Below are 27,342 nucleotides of genomic sequence, written 5' to 3' on the forward strand. Positions count from 1 at the left end.
CACATCACTATGGCTAGGCTTACAAATGCCCCAGGGCAGATAGCCTAGTACTATACTATGAAACTATGAAACTATATATATATATATATATATATATATATATATATATATATATGCATATTAACATCAATATCATGTTTATTTAGTACAGTCATGAGGCATGCAGCACCATATGGTCACAAACAATCTATGAAGCACACTGCCCATGTGTCCATTGATGTCATTATTATACTGAAAATCCTTTCTGCAGTGGAGGTATCAGTGACCTCCACTGAAAGGTTTTGCCACTCCTGTACTGGCATTGTTACAGTGGCATGCACTTTATTTTATTTTTTTTCTTTACTGTGTGTTAAGAGTTTTGTTATTACCATTCATCATTAATAAATGTTCTAAGACATAAAAGTGCTTTGAGGCAAAACTTTTTATTTTCAGAATACATTTGGCAGGAAATCAAAATTAGGCTAACACAATTTTAATGCATTCTGAAACAGCCTAACTAACATGGCAAAACTACAGACTGTTACTTACTTGAGACAAAAAACAGTTGGGCCTTAGAAATATTCTTTCAATTGTAATTCACATTCTTGATTGATAGTACAAGTATGCAATTACTTGTACAATATTGCTACATCTTTGCATACTCTCATATACTCTGCACTTTCTCTCATGGTTTCATTTGTACTGTCATGCAAACAATGCTGTGTCCATTACAGAATATGTAACATATTCCCTTGTTTCATAACAAAGCAGTACGGTGAGCCTTATCTTGCTTGTAGCATGCAGTTGTTGTATTTGTTTCTGGTCTGAAATACAGAAATCCCTTTTGTCAGTTGTGATGTCTAAAATAATTCTACAAAGGCAAATCTATTTTGACAATTACATGTTTGATATGTCAAAATTACATTTAGCACAGGGAACATCATGTTTTACCAAGAAATCTGAATACTCTTAGTTTTGTTCTTTTGGAAATGTAACAGACCAAAATTAAATGCATTTTGCAATATATAGATGCCCATTTACACACAAAAAATACTTTTTCCCTATTGCATCTTCCAGAATAAAAAAAAAAACCTTGCTTTACTGTTTAATATTTATAAACTTTAAATTTTCATACACTGTAAATGACTTTGCAGAAATCAAGCCTTTTTAGCAGTAGCACAGAAAAGCTCTGACATATATATATAGAGTAAGAATACAAAGTAGTTGCATGTAAAAAATAAGTACAAGTAAATCAGAAAACAGATATGCAAGAAAAAATCATATTATGTAAAATCAAAACATAATATTTAAGAATCAATGTCAACACTATTCTTCTATGAGTTGCTGAAAGAGTAAACAGTAAATTATATATATATATATATATATATATATATATATATATATATATAGGTTTGGAATGGTTTGAAAAAAATCTAGAGGGTAGCAAGTGGTGTACAAAATCGTATAAGTACAACAAGAGACAGAGCTAAGAAAATATTTTCTATGTTAATCTTCTTCTTTCGGCTTTATCCCGGTTAGGGGTCGCCACAGCGGATCATCTGTCCGCACATTGAATGGCAGTGGAGTTTTACAGTGTCGAGTTGCCAGCCCGGCGCCCAACCTTCCACAGAAGGCACACTCACATGCACACCTAGGGCCAATTTAGAGTGTCCAATCCACCTGCAGCATGTCTTTGGGATGTGGGAGGAAAGAGCACCCGGAGGAAACCCACGCGACCACAGGGAGGACATGCAGACTCCGCACAGAAGGCACCCCAGCCGAGGATCGAACCGGAGGACCTCTTGCTGTGAGGCGGCAATGCTAACCACTGCACCACCGTGGCCGCCCCAAAATATTTTCTATGTTAATGATAGTTTAAATTTACTGGGTGGTAGATTTATGGAGGTACATGCTTAAGGGGAAGTGGGAGTGATAGCTTTAGTGAGAATGTGAGGGTCGGGATGGGAGCAAGGGAATATGATAAAAGAATAGATGACACAGAGGTAAGAGACGACTGTGAGATCATAAAATTACTAATTCTTAAAGATAATAGTGTAAAGACAAAAGTAAGTATGTGGAGGTACAGATTAAGAGCTGTTCCTAGGATGTGATGTGACTAGTGAAGCAGAGAGAGGTCAAGAAAAGGGAGAAAATAATGACATGAGAAAGATTAGGGTGTTGGAGAATGGAGAAAAACATACCGATCATTAATTCTGTATTTTAGGTTTTAGTGTGATAATGTGAAGGCATGTATATAGGTGATGTCATATTGACCTGAAGATAACAAAAACAAGACCATGAGTCTGATAGGCATAGTTTTAGCTGTATTTTTTTTAATCTGTAGGTGCTGGATTTATCACAGGGTTGCAATAATACAGTTCCAAAGATTAACAACATGATAGAGTATAAAGAGTCTCCTGAAATGTTGTTTGATTTATTTATGTTGTGTAGGAGCTTATTACCTAAATGTATGGAATGATGGCTGTGTTAAAATTGATGATGATTTTTTAAAACTGTGCAGTTGTCTGGTTTGTAGATAAGACTGTGTCCAGTGACTAGTTGTGAAATGTTGGTGTGATGAGAAAGTTCAGACCATTTGAGTTCTCTTAGGGGCAGACAGTGATCGGTTCTATAAGTGTGCTTTGCTGCAAATGTAGATAACTTATTGTAATGCTGTTCTAATTTGCTCTGTTGGGTGACTTATAAGCTAATTAGAAAGAACAAACTGACTAGTTTTTGATAGTTTTTATTGCTTTTTGCATGTGGTGGTCAAACTTAAGCTGGTCATCAATATTAACACCAAGTAGCTTAGCATGGGTGATGTTTTCCTTATGGTTATTGTTGACTGAGATTATGTTAAACAAGGTTTTTTGATGTGAAAGATGTTCAAGAGTGCATACCATTAATTTGCTCATTATTGGACTTAAAAAATGTACCCCTGGATTCTCAAAAGCTTGCACAGAGTGCAAGATTGGTGCAGGAGCTCAAGCAGGCAATATGTCTGCTCTGCGATCCAGGAACAGCCTGCAGGGGTGTGCACAAGCGCTCCTGCACTAATCCTGCGTGGACTAAACCCTGGTATGGAAATCACCTCATTTGAAGGTGTAATCCATGCAAATGAGGTGATTTTGCAATCCAGGAAGCTTGCAACAGTCCGTGCAAGACTAGTGCTATCTGCAGAAATGTACTCGGTTAGTAACCGAGTACATTTCTGCAAAATCCAAAATGGAACTATTACAGCTCCAAATAAAGGTTGCTTATCATGTAGTAAGCATGCCAATGGCCAAGTATAAGTCCATTGGCTTGCAAACATAAAAAAAAAATACAAAAATCAACTTTTATTTTTTTTAGCCGTTCTCGGCTGTTTAACTGTAGGGCAGAGGCACGCAAACGGGATCGGGGAGAAAATAATAAAATAAACTCAAAATACGAAGTCTAACTAAAATCATTATTCTGCCATGCAATTCAATGGCAGGCAGAAGACAACCTGGCCAGTGAGCAGTGGTTGCTAAGGGGGGAGGCTCAGTGTGAGACATGTAACTGTGCATTAGCAGGCAATCCTATGCAAAATAAGGGAAGAATAGTGAATCCCAGTTTTCCCCAACATGTGAATCGGGTCACAATAGTGTAAGAGTAGGAATAGCTTGGTGCAAGCCTAGGAGTTAGGTGACATAATGGGGGCATGTGTCAGGCATACTGTAAGTGGATTGGAGCCCTGTGGCTCGGGTTTGCTCCTAGCTTAGCAGAGCTAAGCTAGGGGTGTGTGTCTAAACTTGCTTAGCACTCTTTACAAAGCCTAAGTGGGTGTGCGTGCCTTGCACTGGATTTTACATGAAGAAAAAAGAGGCTAAACCAGTAAATAGCAACAGTGTGCACATTTGAGCACTCTGTACGGTGCGCACATGGCCTTAAACAGGAAGGCAATGGGAAGGGAAAACAGCAGTATGAAGGTAACAAAGGAGAACTAGCTTAGCTGGAAGGTAAAATGTATCAGAATCAGTCAAATACACAGGCAGCAGACCAGACCAGCCCAAAACACTACTATAAACTAAGCAAACACCTACTTCCCCTCTGTTTTTTCCCACACTCTACACCACCGGTGTAAACAAGCGAGGAACTTTTAACACACACAACAGCAAAATGATAGGGGCTGCAATAGCTATCATACAACTTGTGGAAGAGGCTGAGGGTGGTGAGGATGTGAATGCTGTCAACCAATCCACAGTGAGGAGATGGAGAAGAGTGTACAGAGCCAGGGTAATCTACCAGGGGCTACATGAGCTGGAGATAGTGGAGCACTATAGGGTGGACAGGGATCTCCTACAGCAAATGTTTGAGCTGTGCCGGCCACACCTGACACACAGAACTAACAGAGGGGAACCCATCCCAGTGGATACCAAGGTATGTGTAGGCCTAAGAATACTAGCTACAGGTACCTTCCAAAGGCCAGCTGGAGATATGATGGGGATTTCACAGGCATCAGCATCCAGGGTACTCCACCGATTCCTGGATGCCATGTCAGCACATGTTGGTGAGCACGTATATTTCCCCAACACCCGTGAGATGTTGGCCAGCAATATGCAACTCTTCCACCAAATAGTAGAATACCCTGATGTAGTTGTTGCAATAGACTGCATGCACATATGCATCAAAGCACCACCCGGTGAGCGGGGTAGGGTCTACATCAACCGCAAGGGCTTCCCCTCCATCAACTGCCAGGTCATGTGCGATGTCCAGGGCATAATAATGAATGTGTGTGCTGGCTGCCCTGCAAGCTATCATGATTCCCACATCTGGCATCTGACACAGCTGTACCAGAGATTTACCAATGGGGACATCCCTCATGGTCACCTAGTGGGGGATGCTGGATGCGCACTGGAGCCATGGCTGATGACACCCATCAGAAATGCAAACACACCCAAGCAAGAAATCCATAATGAGGCACACACACAGACCAGAATTATAGTAGAGGGTGTGTTTGGGATGCTCAAGTCATGGTTCCGGTGCATGGACACATCCAGTGGAGCCTTGCAGTACTCACCAGCTACATGTACCCAAATTGTCCTTGTATGTGCCAGGCTACACAATATGATCCTGCGGAAACAGCTGCAGCAGGAACAGCATGGGGCAGGGCCACACAGCCCCCCACCATTGCCAAGTCCTGCACAGGCACAGAGTGACTCAGAGGAGGAACAACCTGAGCCTGCCCCAGTAGGCAAAAGGAGGCATGCCCAGTATGTCTAGGCCTTGGCAAAGAGGCAACGCATAGCACATACACTGACACAGGAGGGACCCAGGGAATAACACCTCTCTCCGGCTCTCACATACAGTAAAAGGGATGCCAAACATTACACTACCTGTGCCTAACCATGTGTAGGGAGTGTACTATGTGCATCCGACATAGGCAGCCCTGCAGCAGCACCCTCGATACTGGGACACTCACAAGGTAAGTGACTCACACATGCCAGTCAGGGGGCTCACATACCCAACAACAGTCACTGCCAGCAGGACAGGTGTAGACAAATACAAACAAAGGCTTTGCTATGGCCTCTGAATGAGGCCTTTGGGTAACCTCCCTCCAGGCCTACACAGACAGACTACAGCTGGCCAGGCAGTGGGATGTCAGTTCTGAAGGCTAGGAAGTCAAAGTAGGTAATTAAAAGCTAAGATCTGCAGTAAACTGGTATGCCTCTAGCCAGCACTATAGGTAAGACTAAAGACTGAAATGGAGTACCCGACATAAAAGTACAGTCCCAGCAAATGTGTATAAGTGTCAGGTGTGCCCCCCCATCCGACATAGAAATGTAGTCACAGTCAGGTGTGCCCCACCCCCAATCCTGTGTAGAAAAGTAGAAATAGTCAGGTGTGCCCATCCATCCTACGTAGAAATATAGTAACAGTCATGTGTGCCCCCAATCCTGTGTAGAAATGTAGAAATAGTCAGGTGTGCCCCCCATCCCACATAGACATATAGTAATGGTCAGGTATGCCCCCCCCCCACAATCCTGTGTAGAAATGTATAAATAGGTGTGTGTCCCCATCCTACGTAGAAATATAGTAACAGTCAGGTGTGCCCCCCCCCCACAATCCTGTGTAGAAATGTAGAAATAGTCAGGTGTGCCCCCCCATCCTATGCAGAAATGTAGTAACAGTCCATGCCAAATGATCGACTGAAACCCTGCAGAGACAGCATGGTACTTGTAGGTGTACAAAACAAAGGTCGGCACTGCAGTACAAACTACCTGGACTCGATCCACACATTCAGTACAGATGGCCATTCTGGGCATGCCCACACACACAGAGTAATGAAGGCAATGTCAGTCAGCAACTTACTGGAAGGTCATACTGGGCATACTCACACGCTTAAATACATGAAGGCCATGTCTGCAAAAAACAGTGGCCCAGACATATCTGGCAGCCACAGATGTTAGTGCAGACACTCCTCAGTATGCACCACACATGCTTTGCCCACAAAGTGGATAGGAATACAGGCATATATGTAAGGACAACACACTGTAATAAGCCAATGGTAGACATACATGGATGTGTGGAAGAGGGTGACTGTGACAAGGAGCCATCCAGGGCTCTCCCACCCAGCACACAGCCAAAGGGCCACAACCACACGAGAGTCTGATGTCACCATTACAGAATATGTGGTGCACGTGACAGCTGTGCAACATGACTGTTCAAGGAAGCAGTCATCTAGCAGCTGTATACATGTACCTGTTTAATATGACCCAGGTTATGCCTGCATGTGGCGTGTCAACCCCTAGATGAATGGGTTATGGCCCATGCACACACAATACCCTCCCCATAGCCCCACTATGACAAGCCTGCTGAGGTCATCACTGTGAAATACGCATTTGGGAGAGTTGTATCCCAGTAAGCTCTGTGGCGTGTCCCATAACTGTGTACTGCTGTAGTGTGATAAACTAATTAGGTAGGAGTTTTAACCCCAGCCTTGGCAACTGTGGGTATACGTGTGTGTCTGTCTGACTCTGTGTATAGAACAATGCTTTTTAGGGTGGTCACACTCCCTACAATTGAAATGCTCTACTTTGATAAGGCTGCTGATGTCATCCACCTAGAAATACATCCCTGGAAAGGTTGTAGCCTAGTAACCTCCGTGGCATGTCCCATAACTGTGTACTGCTGTAGTGTGATAAATTACTTAGGTAGCTATTCTAATCCCAGACATGGCAGGTGTGTGTGTGTGATTGTGTGTGTGTCTGTTTGACTCTGGCTGTGTAGAGAGCAATGCTTTTTAGGGTAGTCACACTCCCTACAATTCAAATGCTCATCTTTGGCAAGGCTGCTTATCTCACCCACCTAGAAATACACCTCTGGGTAACTGTAGCCCAGTAATCTCCGTATAGTGTGTCCTGTAACTGTGTACTGCTGTAGTGTAATAAATTGGGTAGGTAGCTGTTCTACTTTCAGACATGGTGGGTTTGTGTGTGTGTCTGTCTGACCCTGTCTGTGTAGAGAGCAATGCTTTTTAGAGTAGTCACACTCCATACAATTTATATGCTCTACTTTGACAAGCCTGCTGATGTCATCCACCTAGAAATACATCTCTGGGTAGCTATAGCCCAGTAATCTCTGTAGTGCATCCTGTAACTGTGACCTGTTGTAGTGTGATAAATTAGTTAGGTAGCTGTTTTAATCCCAGACATGGCAGATGTGTGTGTCTGTCTGACTCTGTGTAGAGAGCAATGGTTTTTAGGGTAGTCACACTCCCTACAATTTAAATGCTCATCTTTGGCAAGGCTGCTGATGTCACCCACCTAGAAATACACCTCTGGGTACCTGTAGCCCAATAATCTCCGTAGTACGTCTTGTAACTGTGTACTGCTGTAGTGTGATAAATTAGGTTGGTAGCTGTTCTACTCCCAGCTATGGCAGGTGTGTGTGTGTCTGTCTGTGTAGAGAGCAATGGTTTGTAGGGTAGTCACACTCCAAACAATTTGTATGTTCTACTTTGGGAAGGCTGCTGATGTCAACCACCTAGAAATATATCTCTGGGTAGCTGTAGTCTCTGTAGTGCATCCTGTAACTACAACCTGCTGTAGTATGACAAATTAGTTAGGTAGCTGTTCTAATCTCAGACATGGCTGGTATGTCTGTCTGTCTGTGTAGAGAGCAAAGCTTTTTAGGGTAATCACACTCCCTACAATTCAAATGCTCATCTTTGGCAAGGCTGCTGATGTCACCCACCTAGAAATACACCTCTGGGTAGCTGTGGCCCAGTAATCTCCGTAGTGTGTCCTGTAACTGCATACTGCTGTAGTGTAATCAATTAGGTAGGTAGCTGCAATTCATGGCAGGTGTGTGTATGTTTGTGGGTGTGTGTCTGTCTGACCCTGTCTGTATAGAGAGCAATGCTTTTTAGGGTAGTCACACTCCATACAATTTGTATGCTCTACTTTGGTAAGGCTGCTGATGTCATCCACCTAGAAATACACCTCTGGGAAGGATGTAGTCCAGTAATCTCTGTAGTGTGTGCCATAACTGCGTACTGCTGTAGTGTGATATAGACCTCTGTTATGGGGTTCTATACCTATGCATGTTGGTTGTGGATGTTTTGTGTGTGTTTCAATGTCTGTGTAGGGAGCAATGCATTTTAGGCAAGTCACACTCAGTACATTTCCAATGGCATTCTTTTGCAGTCCTGCTGATGTCATCCAATGTGAAATACACCTTTAGGGAAGACTCTCTCCAGTAATCCCCTGTGGTGTGTCCTATAACAGCTTCATGCTCTAGTGTGATATAGACCTCTGTTAGGGGTTCTATACCCACACATGTTCATTGTGGATGTTTTGTGTGTGTTTCAATGTCTGTGTGGGGAACAACGCATTTAAGGCTAGTCACACTCATTACATGTCCAATGGCATACTTTGGCAGTCCTGCTGATGTCATCCAATGTGAAATACACCTTTGGGGAAGGAGTACTCCAGTAATCTCCATGCCGCGTACTATAACTGCATAGTGTTGTAGTTTAATAAACTAGTTAGGTAGGGGTTCATCTCCCACACATGGCAGGTGTGTGTGTGATTGTAACTTGTATCCTGTGTAAAGGTGATTGTGAGTGTGTGACACCTGGGCCCAATGTGGGGCGGGTATTGCATATGTCTTTTATAGTGGCCATATATCACAATGTCCACTGTACAAGGATAACAGATGTGAAATAGCCGAGAGGCTGGGGTCAAATCCATACCCATACATGTGACATCACGTCCAGGCAATCACAGTTAGCAACCCCAGTATTACACAGAGCACACTCTCAACCCATGTCACATACACACACACACACACACACACACACACACACACACACACACACACACACACACACACACACACGCAGATGCAACAGCCAATATGTGTGTAGTATACTGCATATTGGTGACTGATAGTAACAATGGAGTGATTGCAGTGGCATATAGAGGGCATGGCATCCTGTCCATCTGTCTAATAGGCACATACATGCTGACAGTGCACATTCCCCATGTTCCCCACTGGACATCTGCAACACCTGTGGTGCCATCACATGTAACCCACAAAGGACATACCATGCCTGAAAACATGCCCTGTATGGACAGATGCCACTGACGCCAGGGAATGCCAGTAGCATGCTATCAATGTAGGTGCTGGGTTAACCTGCTGTCCATTACCAGTTCCTGCCACAGGCGGCCAAGACTAGCACATCTGATGATAATCTGTGTACACAACATGGGCCCAACACCCCAGGTACAGTTCCACATGTCACTGTACATGCATGTGGGAGGTGTGCACATCCCAGACACTGTCTATGTCATGGACTAGGGAACACATACATGGCAAGCGATGCACAGCATTGGCCACATGCAATAGCCACTCAGTTGACTGGATGGTGGATACAATACCCACCTGTGTGGGCAAAAGCAGAAACCACAGGCCTGAGCCACAATGCAGACCATTGTCATGTTGCCTGATGCCAAGGTATACCCATCACCTAGCTATGTATAGCTGTTTGGCACAGTCGACCACCACATACCCATGCAAAAATGCACCCATGCATGTCAGTACTGGCACCCTGTGTGTGTTTGTGTGCATGTTGTATGATGCGTATGATCACATCCACACTCACTACAACCCCCAGGCACATACTGAAGCATGCTGTCTGATGTCAGACACCTCCCCATACCCTTTGCCCATATAACCTCCGTATGACCCATGTGGTGAATGTGATACCTGTACAGTAATGTGTTGTGGCAATCTCACTAGGGATGAGCTGTATCCCTGGCCCTGCCAAGTGTGTCATTGTGTGTGCGTCCCTGTGAGAGTGTGGCTGTATTGATGCTGGCACCTGTTCATGTGGACAGGCATGTGTACATCACCTACTGTTGTTGTTGGTTGTCTTTTCGGCTTTTCCCAATTAGGGGTCATCACAGCGGAACTCCGGTCCACGAATGATTGGCAGTCGATGTTTATGGTGCTGAGTTTCCAGCCCGACGCCCAACCTTCAACGAAGGCACACCCATTCACCCATATCTTTTGGAGGCCACTCAACAGCTGGGAGGACATGCAGACTCCACTCAGAAGGCACTCCAGCCGAGAATCAAACAGGAGAACCTCTTGCTGTGAGGTAACATATAGCTACCATATCCCTGTTGTAGATGTCACTCACTATCACATATATGTTCTGCAGACTCCACAACAGATAACCTATGTGGTGCATCCAACAACTGCATAGGACTGTGATAGCACTACAAAGTCATCAAGGGTTTGATACCCTGTGCTGGTAGGTGTGTGACACAAACATGCTTAGGTTTTTTTCTCCCAACCTTTCCTGACTTGTCAATGCCTCTGTCTGCCTCTCTCACTACCTCATTGGTGGATGTGGAGACCTATACATTCTTTTCTTAGTCAGCAGCATGTGTATTTTAGATAATGCTCATGATCAGCTGTTGGCCTCTGCATGAATTGCAGCCCTCCCCTAGCTGACTGCATGTGGAACAGCTGTGGTAAAATTCCCATAGTCAATTGCGTGGAAACATACTCCAATATCTAGGATGTCTGTGTTGGTCCTTTTCATTCAGGAACTCGTTCTGTTGTTTGGAAACAGCATCTCAGATGGAGTGGGGATTTACCTCTGACAACAAACAATGTGGAAACAGGGCAACACACAGGAGGGGGATGTGCCTGACCTGACTACAGACTAAGTGCTGCTATACTGCATTCGGAGTAATGTTGGTTTAACAGGGTGTGTGCGGATATGGCTGTCCTACATGTATTAATACTTGCCATGTCAGTTGTATGTTTATGAGGACTCCCCATCTGTAGGGTCATCTGCAGACCGGGCAGTGTGTGGTGCCTTTGGTGCCATGTGTTACCCACACAACATGTATCTGTGAACTGCAGACGTTAGTGTGAGGATTGCAGTCTGTAGATGGTGAAAGCCATGCCAGTTACTGACTTCATATCCCTCATAGGACAAATGTTGCAACAAACCCTGCTACAACAGTAAATGTATGATATTATCACAGCATAGTGTCAATATTGGCCCTGTGTATGTGCTTCCAACCACAACTCAGTCAACCTTTGTACATATGTCATGCATTAAGAGGTGCATATGTGCTGTACACCATAATTAGTGTCATCATATCTGATAAGCTAGTGAGATATCAGACTGCTAAACATGTTATGTACAGTAGGGTTTATATCTGATGACATAACCTGGACATACTGTGGTTGTTTGTACAGTACTGAGGTCTGTGTACTTATGGTGAATGTCGACAGTGTGTGTATTGTTAATATGTACTATGGCCTGTGTACAGACTGTGGTAGTTATCATCATCCTAGGTCCTATCCTATCTGATGTTACATGCTGCTCCACTGTATGTTACCGTATTGGCTTACATGTTTGTAGGGCCATACACACACATGTCCCATACCACAGTCAGCCATCAGACCAAACTGTGTAGCGGCCCAATATATGTAGGGTTACTGTGTGAGTGGCACATACGAGGATGGTGTCGAACAGATAGTCCATATAATATAATATCATGCTAGCTTGCCATATGTGGCTGTGGCTGTGTTCTCATTGGTTGTGGTTATGCACTTTCACACAGGTGTATCTTACCCTGTGCTGTGACATGCCTGTACAGCCTGCTATATATGCAGGTACATTTGCATTCCCCCATAGGAGATGTAGGCCAGTGTTGAGCCAGTCTGCCTGTAGCCTGCATAGTGCATTGTTACATGCCTAGCAGCTTAGTGTACTTATCCAGTGAGATATTGTGTGCAGATACTTGTCAGATGTACTGCTGCCGGGCCTCCATTAACAGTCATGTATGTCAGACAGAGCAGTGGGATGCTGTACAGATCTATGTCAATATCTAGTGGGTAGTATGTGACCATGGCACCCCTGTACCAGTGGTTATTATGTGTCAGCTCAGACAGGGGTGTGTGAATGCATAACCTATGGTGGCATATGTATACCAGTCATTATGTGTTATACCCATCTACATGGATGTTAACATCCATATTGTCAGACATGGTACACATGTTTTGCACTAAGGGGTTCTGTGTATACCTTTGGACTGTACAGAGTGTGTCAGAATGTACACACATATTGGCCAATATCTCTGCTGCAGTCGACAGGGGTAGTACATGCTACTAGCGGTACTTTACTATGATGTCCTCAGGATGTCTGTCAGTAGCCAATGGCACACATGTGGAAAGCAGATGTGACCTCCCAGCTGGCCTACACATCGCTTACACCACGTAAGCTGAGCTGTGCAATGCTTAGCATTACTTAATATTTAATTAGCATTATATTTTCTTTTTGACATTGATTTATTATTTGTTACATATTATATCTGTGACTGGTATCTGTGATTCATGTGTACATACACTCTATGGGGTCCTGGGGACTTCAACACTTTATTACAATAACACCTCACATCTGGCCTTACTGCAGTACTCCAGTTCACATATTTATGTTTTGTAGTAGGTTATACAACATCAAACTGTACATAGATTCATTTCACATGTTCAGTTTGATTTTCCTATGGTGAGGATTTGTTTGGTGAAACCTCAATCTTATGTACTACTATAATGGTTTAGTGGATAACTGTGACTGTAGTGTGCAGGGTCCTGGGTTTGAGCCTTGCAGAGGCTGTTTATTTTGTTGCTGGGCAGAACACGGGCCGGTGGATACAGAGTGATCAAGGCACTTTAAAGCAGTTGTAAGCGGGTTTGCGAGTGTTTGCGCAGATCTAAGCACTGCTAACTTCTGGTTACAGTTTCTTATACTCAGCTTCTGAATTGCTTAGTATGTGCAGGCAGTGCTTACCCCCACACAAATGCACTTAAACACGCTTACTTTTGCTTACATATGCTTACTACTACTTATTTGTGCTTAAACCTGCTTACTAGTGCCTTATTCATTATGATACTGACACTTCACATGTGCATTTCCTGCAGTACACCATTTCATAAATATATATTGTTTAGTGGGTTTTGCAACAAAAATATTGGTTATAATGTGCTTTGCCATGTAAAATACACTGTGCTGCAGTGGGACTCGAACCAGGAATGCCTGCTCTTTAAACAAATACTCTGCCCACTACACTATTGCTGTGCTGCTTCAGTTGCATATATCTTCCTTGTTACCCTCTTCAGCCTTTTAAGCTGCTTTAACCGTAGCTAAGTGATTGGCACACTCGCACACCTACTGTTAGCTGTACTCAGATTAAAAAAAAAAATAAAGGGGTTTCTTCATTTGATATTTATGTACTGTTGCTGTTGTACACACTGGAAACTGTTGGTGGGGATATTCAGACACCTATGAGCGATCTCGCTCATTTCTCACCACTTTCTGCTGTTCAACATTGCAGGGGTGTGTTTATTCGGAGAACTCTGCTCGCAGACACGCCCCCTGCACTACTCGTACATGCTCTGTGTAAGCCTAGGAGGTCGGGCAGCGCACCTTCATTAATATGCATTGAACACTGCCGTCCGGCTCCTAAACAGGCACTTCCATGCAGGACTAAGCTAGTCCTGCATGGAAGATTAGTGAATCTGGGGGTAGTGTATGTTTTAAGTTTCTGAAGAAGTTTTATTACTCTTAAAGAATGAAAGGGCTAAACACCGGTTTGGCTTCTTTCTTTTCGACTAAGTCATAGAAGATTTTAGCTTTTATATATATATATATATATATATATATATATATATATATATATATGTATATATACACTCAGATATCTGTATGTATAATATATATATATATATATATATATATATATATATATATATGTGTGTGTGTGTGTGTGTGTGTGTATCTATATAACTATTTATATACATATATATATATATATATATATATATATATATATATATATATACGGCAGTCCAGAGTATGTCTTAACTTTTAAATAAAGGGCTTCCTAATGGGCATACTAGTACCAAAGCTCAGTTCAGTAAATCCAAAAGACCACATGTGGTAGTAGTTCTTCCCATAGACAAGAAAGGTAGTTTTCTTCCCAAATGCTGAGCACTTTTACCCTAAGAGTAGGGCTTCATCAGATCTATTTTACACATGCGAAAGACACTTTATATATATATATACTTATTTCAGAGTACTAATCCTGAATGCCAAGGGAGGAGAACAGAGATAAGGAGAGTACAGTGTTTGTCAGGGGACCTCTAATTAGCATGTGTGTCTGGATTGGCTGATAGAGGGTGTGTGTATTGGAGGAAAGGAGGAGGAAATGAACAAAAAGCTAGGGGAGAGGAAAATGATTGGCTGGTGGGTACTTGTGTGCAAGTATGGATTTGGAGAAAGAAGTGAATGGTGATAGTTGGGGATGTGTGTTAGAGATTGGAGACTGAATAAGAATAAGACAGCAAAAAGTTTCCAGAAATTCATTCTGTGAGGTCAGTTTGTTTCTCATGCTTGTCTCTGGCAGTGCATGGCTGTAATTTAATGAAAGAGAATTGTGCAAATACATCCATGTCAATACTTCACAACTACATACTACCCAAGATTCATAAATCACATTGCAATACCGCACATATCTGGCTGTACTCCAATAAAAGGGAATAATAATAATAGTGATTCATGGGCTACTGCTTTATTTTTTTCTAAATGTGATACCAGGAAAAATTTATCCAGCAGTATAATCTTTAATTAACAAAATGTATCACTTTTTTTCTGTTCAGAATACATACTTCTTCAGAATGAATAAGTGCAACAGACATAGTTCCTTATATAATGAGTAGTCACATGATGTGTTACGCGATTACTTAATATCATTTTGTATATATTTCAACATACATGTTATATAATCAGTGTCATTGATACCTGGAGGTTGGTATGTATTCAAAGTCATTTGCTTACTCCTGCTTACCCCCATGCTAATTTCTTTAAAAGAAAAGAAAAAAAGGGGTGTAGGAACGTGGTGAAAAAGGGGGCACAAAGAGGTAATGACAGGGAAAGTAGCTAGGGATGTGCAGGACGGGTATAGGGAAGGTCCATAGCTGTCCATTTCTTCTACAGCAACAGCTGTGCATATATACTGAATTTTGAGGTAGATTTGGACACTCAAACTCCTGAGAGAGGGGTGTGGACAACAATAATGTGTTGTGAAGCCAATTAGGCCAGATTACATGTATCCAGTGGACATGTGTGCAAAATGGACAGTTATGTATGGGGCAAACTTTTTTGGGGGCAACGGATTGCCCTTTTTTGTTTTTTTTTTTAAGATGAGAGTGGGATGTTGGGGAAGGATAGCAGGTATATTTGGGGAGGTAGGTTGTGTAGGAAGACAGACAAGACAGCATACAGGGGCACTATATGACACATGGGGGTAAGCACCTTGGATGGGGAGGGGTATTTGGAATCAGAAGCTCATGAGCCCCCATATGGAAACAGTGGGACTGAGGTCCTCACCCATTGGCAGTCACCACTGCACTTCCACGTCCCCAAAGGTGGCTGTGTTGGGGGCTGAGAAGAAGGGGAAAGCTGACCCTCTAAATGTGGCATGTGGCCCTCAAGCTGGCTAGAAGATCTCCAGACTCCCTTTGGAGCTTGCTACGCACCAATCCCTGGACCTGAGTTCGGGTGACAGGATCCTGTCTGTGCCCGCTCCTGGGGGGGGGGGGTGAGCCCCATCCCCTGTGGTGGTTCCACCTGAAGGTGGTGCAGGATGAGTGGACAAGGGGGTCCTGGGGTAAGTCCCAGACATGCTGGGGCCCGGTGCCATAGCCAGATGAGGTGGAAGAGGTGGGTCCGCTGAGGCCGTCTGCAATGGTGTTGCAGTTTCAGAACATATGTGGGTTAGTAATAGTCAACACAATCCAGGATTAGTTATAACAACATGCATAGATATTCCTATTAACCCAAAACACCAGATTTGGAACAGTTGCATAGCAAACAGAACACATGCATATATGGAACCACAGTGGCCATTACAACGGTATGCAGGTTACATTGATAGCAACAGGCCACCAATGATAGTATTTTAACATGGAACATTAATAGAAACACATTTCAATATTTGTTGAGCAATAGGACATATGTCCAAAAAGTAGGTTTGCTGTAAACATAGCCATTGATTTGTGTGTTTAGATTATTGTTGCAGATATAATGGGGGAGAGAGAGATGTCAATTAACAACTTATATATCCTTGCAGTACTCACAACTTTAATGATCTTTGTTCTAATAATTATTCTACATGTATTATTACAATACCCTATGGCCTTGGTTTGGGCAGTGGCATGTTTGTACACAGTGTATACTTCAACTGCCTTATAGCTAAATTCTACTTCTCTTACCTGGTAGACCTGTGGAGGGAATGTTTTTTAACACTACCTGATTGTTTCTACACATTTTCCCAGATTGCGAGTTAATATTATGCACATACCTCTCAATCTCTTAATGCACACACTCTGGACAAAGCTTGACAACATGGAGGTACAAATAGGGACATATTTTGAATATTGCTCTCAAAAACTTGGGGAGTTGCTTGAGTAACAGGATTTGTTTTAATATACATTTTTTGAATGTTTTGAGGTCTGAAAATCAAATGTATGTCGTTATTTAGTGACTACAATTCTGAGATCATCCCACTAATTTCCCAAACCTTCAAAGGTTCATCAAAAACATTAGAACTAGATCTGTATATGTGACCCATCCCATAGGTTCATAGGTGTATACTAGGCTAATGGCCCTGGAGTCTTTTCAAGCCTAGCCCATAGGATTACCCTGGCATCATGCCACCCAACCTTAGTTCCTAGTGCCTCTGTCAAGTAGACCCACTGGAGTGATCCCCGGGGTGAATTTTCTATTTCCCATCCACTCATCAAGATTTCTGTTGAAGAGGGCCAGTGAGGTGATCTGCTTGACATGTTTTGGAAGTCTGTTCCATAGCATGGGCAGTTTCTGGGTTATGAACCTGTCCCTCCAGCATGTTCTGTTGATTGTGGCAATGAGGTTGAGGTCTCTGGAGTATGTGGTGTGGAGGGATTGGGATTTCTTTAGATGTAGCATTTCTAACAGAGCTGGGTCAGACATGGCTTTGTAAGTCAAGGAGAGATCGCCTTTAAGTAGGAGATATGAGACAGAGAATAGTTGGAGTTTTTGAGTCTGTCCATATAGGACAAGTGTTTAAGGCCTAGGATCCTCTTTGTGGGTTAATTTTGTGGCCTTTCCAGTTGTTGCAGGTGTCTAGTGAGGTACATGCCAGATGGGGCATTGTACATGATGATTGGCCTAATGAGGGAAGAGTAGAGAGAGACAATGGCCTCTTTCTTCCTGGATGCAAAACCCTTAGAAATGAGATGTGCCACATAGAAGGACTTTCTGACCACAGTGGCAATGTGGTTTTCAAAAGAGAGGTTGCTAACAACCTGTGTTCCCAGATCTCTTATGATGTCTTCTGTGTTCAGTGGACTACCATTGATGTGGTAATTCATGGGAACTGTTTTTTTCCCAAAGGGGATGATGACACATTTTTTAGCATTGAGCTTAAGGCCATGGTTCTGACACCAGTCATTGGTCTCAGTGAGGCCTTTCTGTAGGATGTCAACATCACTTGGGGAGTTAATTATGGCTCCCAACTTGCAATCATCTGCGGTTTGTCAGCCAGAGTCTCTTCATATTGGCCTGAACTTCAGAGAAGTAGATACCAAACAGGAGAGGACCCAGGACCGATGGGGGTTTCACATCTTTATTAAACTGACACCTCACATCTGGACCTACTATACTACTCTGGTTAACAAATATATGTTATTCAGTAGCTAATTATTAAAAAAATGTTTATGTACTGGTTTCACATTAAAATGGTTATAGAGGGGATCAAACCGGGAAAGGTTGCTTGTAAATCATACGCTCTAACCATTAAACTATTGCAATACTGCTTAGGTTGGATGTCTCTTACTATTTAACTTCTTGTGCTGTTTAAGCTGGACTAAGCGTAGCTAAGCAATGGGCACACCCGTGCAGCTACGCTTAAACTTTATTGCATGTTTAAAAAAAAATATTTGTTGTATTTTTTTATTTGTACCCTTCAGAATATCCATGCTAATGCTGAATATCCATGCAAATGCTGAACCTGTTATTCTATTAACTTTCTGCTTTGTGGGATGATTGTCCCTTTTGGCTTTGTCCACATTCCTTACTCTGATGGGTTGGGAGGTGTGGCTATGTGCTTATGCTAAATTTGTTATTCTAACAACTTTTGTCTTGGTAGGGACAATTGTCCCTTATGACTTTGACTAGATTTGTTATCCTGATGAGTTGGGGGTGTTACAAGCATTTTCTCTCATTTTAAATTGCCGAAAGGCAATTCTGGAGTGCAGGAGGCATATATATTGTGAGAGCTCTGCTCTCCAACACCCCCCTGTGCTCATTCATGGAACCATGTCCGTTTTACAGCACGGCAGTACGCCTTCATACATATGCATGGTGCACTGCTGAGCTGAACAAGAATGGTTCCTGCCATGCAGGAATAACTTATTCCTGCATGGCTTCTTGCTGAATCTGGGGGACTGTCTCATTACCTACGTATTATGGTTTCATTATTCGCAGTATATACCTCAAATGTCTTACTGTACTTAAATAAATGGGAATAATAATAACAATAGTCACATTGTTGTTTTTCCTTTGAGTGCAATGAAATAATTTCAACAATAATAATGTTAATAATAATAGTAATAGCCACATCAACAACTATTTAAACATTATTGGAGTCACTTATTTTCATCTACAAACTGCAGCAGTACCTAGTCTTTCTAGCAGCTTTTGACTCTATACACCTCAGATATCTGACTGTGGTAAAAATGTGTAATTGTAGTCACAACAATGCATTTCAGTTTGTCCTACTCAAACACACACTACCACTGCTGAGCCAGAGTAATAGTCATGAAAATGACAGCTGGGATCAGTCACTTTCATCCACAAGCTGCTTCATTATTTATTCACTTTATTGACTGTCTGCACTTCATATGTCCTGTTGTGATCACATAAAAAGTAATCGCCACAGTAATGTATTTCAGCTGGTTTTACTCACTCTGAGTTTGCCAGATCAGATGCACAACTCTTTAAAAGGACAGCTGAGGTGATCCACTTTCATCCAAACACTGTGTCTGTAACCATCATTCACTGCTACATTACTGACTGTGTGCACCACAAAAGTTTATGATTGGATGAATGTTTAAATTCGAAAGTAATGGCCACAGTGATATATTTCAGCTTACTGGCATCAAGTTCATACAATGCAAAGGTGTTACCCAATGTAACCCCCACCCGTGCACACATACATAGTTCCATCAGCCATGTGAAAATTCTTTCAGTTTTGAGTCAGACTGCCTCATGTATCAGTCACCTAATGCAACATAAACTAGGGAAAAAGGCTGCTTGGTTCTCCATCTAGTCCAGATAACCCTGATTGAAACATTTGATTGAAACATTGTTTCCAACCAAGTGAAAAGGCAAGAGGACTTCTAATAAGGTGTAATCATCTTATTCTATGTGGGGGCAATAATGTAAATGCTGAGCTGTTGCAAAATAACCAAAATGAGTCACATCATTTCTATATTTATAAGACTGTAGGAATATAGGAATGGGAACAATACTAGACAAGGAATCATGGGAACCATAAGATGCCTTTCCATATATATATATATATATATATATATATATATATATATATATATTTAATTCAAAACACTTAAAAGTTCTTGCCACTCTTTGCGAACATGTACTAATGCTCAATTTCCAAATCCAACAGGGCCATACATAATAACCTTGGTGTGCACATGCATGGAGTTCCAATTCTTGAAATGGGAAAATTAATCTTTTTCAAGGAAAAGAAACACAAAATGAAGCAAATAATAACCGCTATTTTTTATTTGGAAGGGCTGCAGCTCAGCAGTCCATTACCATCAGCTGCCTATGACTGCATATGTTTTGCAGGAGGGAGGAGATGCTAGCTGCCAACCATGGTTAGTTTTACAAACAAATTCTGACCTGTGTATTATATACATTTAGCTTATTGTAAGGGCAGAGTCATTTATGGCATGTCATCATGTCTCCTCACTGCAGGTTTGAATGATAGGTTTGCTCAGCAGGCACCTCAAAAGCAGAATGCCCATACTGAGGCTATTTCTGAGGAACATGAGTGTAATAAGGCTGGGAGTGTCTTACCAGAGGGGATTGCTGGCCCCTCACTAGCAGATGATCTGGCACCACTGCCTTATATAGCAAGCAGGTACTGAAGGCTACAGAGGTGAGATTAGCAGACAGGTGTATGACCCAGATGGAAATCCTCCTGGGGCAGATAACAGCTTCACTCACCAGGCTAGTCCCTACCATCAGACCAACAGGGGAGGGTGTGGCATATGCCATAAGCCAGCCTGATCCATCATGTGGTTATAGATCAAAGTGATGTCCCTCTGGGTCATTGCAGCAAATTTCATGCTTATGCTCATATCCCTACCTATCATCAACAATGTATGCCCCCTTTTTTATGTGCCATGCCCCATACCCTGTGTGCTGTTCAACTCTTCCCATCTCCATTTGGCTGAGTTCTGTTTGTCTCAACCCATCTCATGTTCCTCATCCTACTTTGTACACATGCACCCTTCTTTGTGCTGTTATGGGTATGTCTGCATGTCTCTGTACCCTGTTCTACTTTCTTTCCTACTGCTGTTCACTTTCAACATTCCAACTCTTCCCTTCTCTATATATAAAATAAATAATGGGGCTCTAACCCCACCAAACATATGTTGCCCCTCCCACAGTCCTACATATTTTATATCTGTATGCACTTCTGTTTGTTACTGTCTCCTTTATGTCCTTATTATTTACCCCTTTCCTCCATTTATATGCATCTGTTAGGTGCCCATTTCTGTAGACACAGATAGTACTGCAGCTAAAAGTAGTGTATTGATGTATAGCTTTATATGCTGCTTTATGCTGTCCTGCTAAGGAATGTGCTGACACATGCAGCTTAGCTGTGACACGCACTGCTTTATTCTTGAGATGTTTCAGTCTGTGAGTTACCATTTTCAGTTTTTGAAAGAACTATACACTGTAGCACAAGGTCACTTGGCTATGCCTTGTGCTTCCATGTATGTGTTTCACTGCATGGATCTCTCTACTTGCATAGTTGTTTTGCTGCTCATTTATGTACCACAGAGCACAGTTAACCAAACACAAGAGCCAGATTCATTCCTGGTTAAGCACCCCTATCCCTCATGGATGGGGAAACATGTAAATGTCCTAACATATCCTTGTTCAGCCCTATTATGGGTTACTTACAAAATATACCATGGGAATGTAAGGCTAGATTTCTTAAGATCCCCACAGATCAATAGCCTATTAAGTACCTATGAACTTAAGAACCTCCTGTCTCAGTTTAGATATTTATTATCTCCCTGTGTTACTGATTAATTCCTCCCACTCACAAAACTATAAACCCTGGCCCATTTCTTCCCCAATAATCTAGGGTGTCATTATTATCGTTAGCATCTTAAAAATCAACACTCTATTAACTGACAACACAGAACTGAAATTATTTGGCCCAGAACTGCATCTGATCAATTCTATATTAATGACTTATACATAACTGTGACTTATATGCTACTTAGTGATGATAATATATAATAAAGGAGAGAATGTGGTTCAAAAGCCCCACAGTGCACTTTTTTATATAGCATGAAATCTAACTCACAAACAATTGTAGTTTATTCAAGTCAGGACTAAGGTGCCAGCTGGTTGTAATGACAGACCAAATATTTCCAATACAATACTATCAGTGGAGTGTTTTATCTGAAGTTATTAGGGAGGACTAAAAGGTCAAACAAATTTTCAGCTCTAGGGTTTTTCTGTGCTATGGTTTCCACATTTTCCTGCAACCTAGCAAAGTGATATCGGCTAGATCCATGAATTACTTTAAAACTACTTTAGAAGACTAGGTCATCAAAAGAAAGCATATGTACAACATTGTAGAATCCTCATTTCTTGAAAGCTAATTAGCCTAGGAAAGGTAAGTAAGCTGCAAAACTATAAAAGGCTATATCAGCTCTAATACATTAAGCCATGAAGTGGAAAAGAAGAAATGCTGAAATAAAATTTTTAAGTTCTTCTGTATTGAAAAAGTGTAATAATATGAGGTGGTGTGTAAAGTGGATGTAGGATGCATTGTAAAGATGTTTGACTTTTTTAACAGGAGTACCTGCCTCACGCAAAATGGCTGAAACTGACCTAAGCAGAATGAATCAGTACAAGATTAAGATTAAACATGTTGCCGACAATCTATGTATGGACCCAGCGGTGATTGCTGGGATTATCTCACGGGAGTCACGAGCTGGAGCTGCTCTGCATGATGGATGGGGTGATGGAGGCAATGCCTTCGGATTAATGCAGGTAAGGTAGCTTTCCAGCAGGATTGCAGATGTTTTTCCTGTTTCTGTGCGTGGTAATATTGTGCCACAACTGCTAACACTGACGTTTGTTTGGTTTACAAAATGGCAGTTATTTGATGTAGTAGTGCACAGCTGTGCTATACAATGTGTATAGTTTTGTAATTCAAAGTACAATTCATATGAGCTCATTTCTCCTGAAAATTATATGACGATGCTTTCTGTAAAAACCTTCAATAATTCCTATGGTTCACACTTTAAACAGATGACTTCAGGGCTGGAAGTATGCGCAGAGTTTTCTTTGAAGTCATTATTTCAGTGTTCCTGCTTAGCAATATAGCACGGGTGGCAAAGCTTGACTGATACTTGCGTCATTTCTTTTTGTATGCTGTGGGAGAAATGTGTTTGTTCATTTTCACAGGTATATTTTTTGAGTAAATAGTGTTAATCTGTAAGTAGGCAATGCTGTAAATTCTCAAACTATTCATTCCATATGCACCAGTTATTTTGAATATTGTTGCTTTACAATAAAAATATTTAAATACTAAAAATAAGGGGTAGACCAAATCGTAAAGATTTGTTATCCAGGCCAGTATTAAGACTATTGTTTGTTCATTTTCACTTCCTTACTCCTTGCCTTTCATTTGATGTGGTGGTGCTGTGGTAGCGTTGTCGCCTCACAGTAAGATGTTGTCCGGTTCGATTCTCAGCTAGAGCGTCTTCTGTGTGGAGACATGTGTGAATGGGCGTACCTTTGTTGAAGGTTGTGCATCAGGACCGGCAACTCGGCACGTAAAAATATACTGCCAATCATTAGTGGACTGGAGTTCTGCTGTGGCATCCCCTTGGGAAAAGCCAAAAGACACAACAACAACAACAACAACTCCTAGCCTTTGATTATGTTGTAGCATGTTTTAATGTCGTAACAACCTTTTCCAAAGCATGAGTATTTAGATCATATTTGCCTGTGCACTGTGTTTTGAAGAAATTACTTTTCCTTCACAGGCTGAAAACAACAGAGAAGAAAATATTTTGAGTTTTGCCAAAACGAAAGTATTTTCATCTTCTGCATTGTGGTGCAAACATAGCTGGCTTAAGGCATCAACAAACCCTGCATTCACTGGGGGTCCCCTTTTCCTGGGGGCTCCCAGCAACAGCAAGTTATCTTGATATTTTAAAACACATCTGTCAAGCCAACAAAAACTAGTACAACAATCTTGTATACTTAACAAACCAGGTGGGTAATAACTCTTATTGACATCTCCTTTAAAATTCAAAGATATCTCCAGTTATAATAAGTGTTTTAGGAAGCAAAACCCTTCACAATTGCATTAAATATTTTACCACTGACATAGTGCCCCTGGCTTAGTTAAACTCTGCTAGTGGACCTTCTCGCCACTAAAACTAACAACATAGCCAGCTTTAGGCACCTGCAATACCTGTGGCTACAAGGGCCCCCACTTAAGCATCCTTGACTGTGTGGGGGCCCCACAAAAGCTACTGCTTGTTGGAGAAAATGAGGAGAAAAATATATTAATTTTCTGATTGTGATCTTTAACCTGAACAGGCTGTGGTATGACCCTGTTAGGATAAAGCTGATAATGAACATAAGCAAGGTAAGCACTAGAGAGATCAGCAGCCCAGAGTGACCAATCTAAGTGCATACCTTGGATTTTAAGAAGAACTGACACTTCCAATCTTCAGAGATGATTTTTTCTTTCGGGGAATTTTATTAATACTGGCAGAATACCAGATACTATTACTCCCAACTTCTGTATTGAAAAATTTGGCACATTACCAATAATATCAGAATAAAGGCTCAAAATCAGGAACATATTTTGAATATTGCTCTAATTCAATTTAAAAAGTTAATAGAATAGCATTTTTGCATCAACATGCATTTTTTTGGGCAATAAGTGTAAAACGATGATGTCTGGATTTATTGACTGTCTCTAATCCTGAACGATTTACAAACAAATCAAAATTTTTACAAAGAACAGAGCAAAATTACTGAGGCAAAATCAAGGAAGGTCTATGAAATCAGGGACAGTGACAGGCATGCATTACTCCTCACTGAGGTAAATAAAAGTGACTTACCCCTGCTGCTGTTTGACAACTGCTAAAGGGCAATCACTGATCTGGTGTGCCAGTACCAGTGTTGTACAATGTATTGCTATTTGCTGAAATTAAAGTAAACTTAGTATTGCTATGGCTTATGCATGTGTGTGTGTGTGTGTGTGTGTGTGTGTGTGTGTGTGTGTGTGTGTGTGTGTGTGTGTGTGTGTGTGTGTGTGTGTGTGTGTGTGTGTGTGAGTATGTGTGTGTAAAAAATATCAGTGATTTATGTGTACACATACCCAATAATGCCAGGACACATACATTATTCTTCTGGGTATCGGTAAAAAATGTACCTAACAAGTAATTATATTTTAAAAGTTAGGCATAAAGTATATCACAGAACATTCAGACAGTTAGATCTTCTAGGAGCCTGGTGGCCCCAACTGCCCAAACTGTATAAATGGATACAGGGGGCTCCCTTAATCATCCTTGACTGTGCAGGGTCCACACAAAAGCTATTGCTGGTTGGGGAAAAATGAGGAGAAAACTTATCAGTTCTCTGATTACAATCTTTAACCTGAATAGGGTTGTGATATGATCCTGCTAGGATAAAGCTGATGATGTCCTCTGCTCTCAAATGCACCCATTCTAAAATTAACCCTGCTCAAGTGAGTGTGTACAGAAAGCTGCTGCTGGTTATATGGGGGAGGGGGAGTGTTGTTATTACTTGTTTTATTTTCATCACAGTCAAGCCTTAGAGGTATGCACATGAGGTGTAGCTTGTGTTTTGGCTGAGGACAGTGTAGTCATTGTTTCTTTTACTTTTCTTACAGACCTCAGAGGCATACAAAGAAGGTTACTGTAGCTTGTGTAGGGCAGTGTACTGTCTAGAGACAACGGAGTAGAATACATTACTGTAATCAATATTGTTTCACTTTTCTCACAATCACACTTCAGGCACATAAGCAGATAGCTGTCTTTGACAGTTTGGCTTGAGGAGGGAGGAGGCATGCCATGTATGTGTATTTCAGCAGTCACTTGAAATACATGACTGTGGCAGTTTGAACCTATGCTTTCATCCCACCCTAACACCAGAGGGATGCATAGGCAGTAATTTTAGTGGGTTTGGGAGGCAGGCAGTTCCCAGACAGTGCCTGTGTATCTAGACAAAAATTGGCTTGCTTGTTTATTTTGAGCTACAATTTTGTGATCTTTGAAAATTAAGCCTTGGGTACAACTTATGTCTTCCTTGAAAGAAAAGAAAAACTAGACTGAAATTCCTTTCTTATTCCTGTTTTTCTTGTTTAGGTCACCACTGGATTAAAAGGCTGGGAAAATGCCCTAAAATACACCCCAGTACATCTATAACCCCATGGCTTCTTGGGTCCTGGCTTACTTGAGTTATTTCCTAAATGGTTATTACTGGGCTGTCTTGGTCAGGAAAGATGTGTTGAAAGGATGCAAGGAAAACTAAAGATGAACAGCAACACAATTTCTTTCCTTAATCATAATTTCTGTTCAAGCCATCATTGGATGAAAAGGTTGTGTAAAAAGAAAAAAAAAACTTTAAAATGCACTTCAGATCATATAGGAAATTATGGCTTCTTGAAAAAGCTGAAGAGTAAAGCAAAATGAGAGAAAAGGAAGAAAAAATAATGTGCATGCTGTGGGGAGCCCAAGATGGTGGTGGTGGGGGGTGACAGAGGAAGACTGGAGGGTATTGTGTGTATGTGGGGAGGGCGGCTGAAACAGTAGGCCTAGGGCACCATTTCACCTAAGTCCAGACCTGTACATAGAGTTGTTGTAATGTATTATTGTTGCAACTAAATGCCAATAACTGTAAATGCCCCTTTGTGAGATGGGCCAACATAGTGTGGTACGCAGGCCTGTTGTAATGTACGAATATTGTAGCTAAAAGCCAGTCTGTATGTACTGCTCCTAAATGTTTGCAGCATGAACGAAAAGGTTGCTTAGGAAGGGTGGCAGTTACAGAATGACATGTAGACTGGAAGTGTCTAGGGTGCCCCCAACCTGACATCTGCTGGGGGCCTCCAAGGAGATGCTAACACCAGTTCTGGATGCAAACTCAGAGCTGTTTACTGACTTTGGCAAGGGATGTGTGGAAGGTGGTAGGAGGTTTGACTTGCCTTAAAATATTATTTAACAATTCTAAACATTTTATAGTCCTGTTATTGCAGTTTTCCATGCCTGGAAAAAATTGCTGTAACTTTGTCCTGTATGTTGTTGTAAGTATGTTAATGAATATGCAACCGTGGGTAAATCTGCATTACCACACCCAGAAGTGGTTATTGCTATTTAATGACATTATTTAAGAAAAGAAATAATTACTTTTCTTAAATAATGGCATTTACATTTACCACCAATCTTTACTGC

At 41.7% G+C, this 27,342-nt stretch overlaps 1 pseudogene; it reads left to right on the top strand.

Annotated features, from left to right (window-relative positions):
- Positions 1 to 27,342, top strand: part of LOC122802517 — a 239,926-nt pseudogene that overhangs the window by 149,346 nt on the left and 63,238 nt on the right.

Source organism: Protopterus annectens, chromosome 5.part0 (assembly GCF_019279795.1).
Source record: "Protopterus annectens isolate FY-2018-M chromosome 5.part0, PAN1.0, whole genome shotgun sequence".
NCBI classification, from domain to species: domain Eukaryota; kingdom Metazoa; phylum Chordata; order Ceratodontiformes; family Protopteridae; genus Protopterus; species Protopterus annectens.